A 2,975-nucleotide genomic window follows, 5' to 3' on the forward strand; every position below is an offset into this window, starting at 1 on the left:
CGGGCGCAGGCCTGGGGCTGCTGGCTGCCCCCTCAGGTGAGGGGTGCGGAGGAGCAGGGATGGGGGAGTCCGGGAGAAAGCTTTCCCTTGGGGAAGGCTGTTGGGCAGGCCATTCTGTGGGGCTTCTGTTTAATAGACAGTCGCCCCCCTGCAGTCATAGGTTGTCACCCGGGTTTCAGACTCAGGACAACACAACATTGCCCTGGCCTCACAGCTGTGGCTGGAAGGTGCTCGGGGTGAGGGGTGCGGAGGAGCAGGGATGGGGGAGTCCGGGAGAAAGCTTTCCCTTGGGGAAGGCTGTTGGGCAGGCCATTCTGTGGGGCTTCTGTTTAATAGACAGTCGCCCCCCTGCAGTCATAGGTTGTCACCCGGGTTTCAGACTCAGGACAACACAACATTGCCCTGGCCTCACAGCTGTGGCTGGAAGGTGCTCGGGACAGGAAGGGAAATGGTGCCTTTTGGAGTGGTGGCCCTGCGGCCTCGCGTTGGCTTTGAATATAGTGACTTTGAATATTATGACTTTTTCAACGATTGAAATGGGGACACTTTTGAGAGCCAGTGAGGATGCTGGGAACAATGACCGGAGGGGATCACAGGCGTGGACGGGGCCGCCCTGGGTGCCCACGCGGGCTTCGGGGAGGCAGTGCAGGTAGGAGTGGAAGCCTCATGGCAAAGGGACTCTGTCTTTGCTCTGAGATCAGCAGCCCCTGACCGTGCAGAGCCTCAGATTCCGTTCATATCCTTGGACTGTTCGGGGCTGCTGGGATGACCCAGCATCTTTCTTGGCAAATCCCCGCCCCCTCCACCCCCCATCCCCGGTGTTACGACGATCCAATGAGCCAAGGCCCCTCTCAGTCTCTCCTCTCTGGGCCTTTGGTCCATGCTGGCTGGCCGCAGAGTTTGGTGGGGGCCTCCTCGAGGTCCCAGAGGCCCCCTCCCCTCCCCCTGCTCTTACCAGGGCTCTAAGCTGCTGTTGATGGGTCTGGCTGCTCCTGCTGCGCCTGAACCCTGGGAGGGTCAGTTTCACATCTGAGTCAGTTGGGTCCCCAAACAGGGCCTGCCCTGGACCAGGGGCCGGGGTGTTTCAGGGTTGGTGCCCTGTGGTGCCGGGTGAGGGTGCTGAGAGCTTGCCTGGTGGTCCTGGATGTGTCAACCACACGCCCAGGGAAGTGAAGTCGCTTCCGGGCAGGGGAGGAGGGGCCCTCGAGTCCCTGGAAATCTCTCCTCAATCCTCAGAAGTTGCCTGCAGAGCTCCTGGGTTTCAGTGGGACTTTCTAACCACAGCGGAAGGGAGGTTTAGTGAGCACCTACTGTGTGCTGGGCCCTCCGCCAGCTGCTTCTTTAGGTACCATGTCCTGTGACCCTCCCAGTCAGTGGCTCCGGGAGGGCGGTTTCTGCATCCGCATGTTTACAGATGAAAGACCGAGATCCGGTCACGAATGTTTTATCCTTTGGCCCCTCACTCAGCTCAGACACAGGAGGAGACGCTGCGTTGGGAGCTTTGGTGAGGGGAGCCCTGGGGATTGTGGGTAGAGGCACCGGGCCCAGCCTGGGGAGGTCGGGGAGATGTCCACCAGGCCCGGAGCTGGGAGACAGGTGTGTGTGTTGGTGCTCAGAGCCTGCCAGGCAGAGGGAACAGCATGTGCGAAGGCTCAGAGGCAGGACTCGGGTGTGCAGGGGCCTGAGTGGTGGGAGGGAGGCTGGGCTGGACCAGGCCTCCTGAGCTCATCTAAGGAGCCGTGGCTTTCCCCGAGGGCAGCGGGATGCCCTTTGGTCAGAAGTACGCTTTAGGACTTTTTTTTTCTTTTTAAAAATATATTTTTATTGATTTCAGAGAGGAAGGGAGAGGGAGAAAGATAGAAACATCAGTGATGAGAGAGAATCATTGATTGGCTGCCTCCTGCACGTCCCCTACTGGGGATGGAGCCCGCAACCCGGGCATGTGCCCTGACCGGAATTGAACCGTGACCTTCTGGTTCATTGGTTGATGCTCAACCCCTGAGCCACGCCGGCCGGCCGGGCTGTTTTAGGACTTTTGTTCTGGAGGCTGGTGTGGCGCCGGCCTTTGCAAGGCAGCAGGGGGAGGCCCGACCGGGGTGGGGCCTCGGAGAGCTCTTTCCTCGTGCGGGCTGTCCAGACAGTCGGCGCCTAATAGCGGCTTCACTCGGTGCCTTCGTTCCTCTTCGAGGGCCCTGGCCTGCCCGGGCCCATGGCACCCGAAGACCAACCTGTGACAGGGCTTTGGAGAAGCGAGCCCTAAAGAGCGGAGGGAGTGTCCGGCCCTTCCCGGCGGGCTGTCCAGGCCTTTGTGGAGAGGCCGGTGCAGGGTTCACTTTACCCCCCTGCTGCCCAGTGAGGAGGCGGCGCACAGAGAGGTTAGGTGACCGGTCCCGCGTCCCCCAGCTGAGCAGCACCATCTGAAACCGAATCTGAGCCCTGCTTCTCCTGATCGCGACGGCTAGGCTCCCCTCTGTGCGGGGCACCGAGGCTGAGGGCGCTCAGAGAGGCTCCCCTGCCCCGGGCCTTCGCCGCGCCCTGCCCTCTGCCTCCGCTCGCTTCCCCGGGTCTGCGCGTGCCTGGCTCCCTCTCAGCCTTCGCTTTTGCGGTGGCATCACCTCTTCAGACAGGCCTTTCCCCGGTTGCTGTCACCCCCTCACCCTCTTCCTCCTCTTCTGGGTACAGCTTCTCACCTGAAAATAGCTTTTCTATTTTCTCATGTGGTTACTTTATTGCCCCTCCCTCCACCCCCCCCCCTCTTTCGTGAGGACAGTGACTTCCTTGCTTTTTACTGCTCTTTCTGCCGCCAGGAACGGGGCCACACGAGGGCTGAACAAGGGCATGTGCCCATCAGCTCACCCCACCCCCCTCTCCAGCTCCTCTTCCCGCCCACCCCTGGCTCCGAGGAGGCACCGTGGTCCAGCTGGGACCTGTGACTTGCTCAGGGTCACTCTGCTGGACAGAGCAGGCACCTCCTC

This window comes from Myotis brandtii, unplaced genomic scaffold (assembly GCF_000412655.1).
Source record: "Myotis brandtii unplaced genomic scaffold, ASM41265v1 scaffold138, whole genome shotgun sequence".
In the NCBI taxonomy this organism is placed as follows: domain Eukaryota; kingdom Metazoa; phylum Chordata; class Mammalia; order Chiroptera; family Vespertilionidae; genus Myotis; species Myotis brandtii.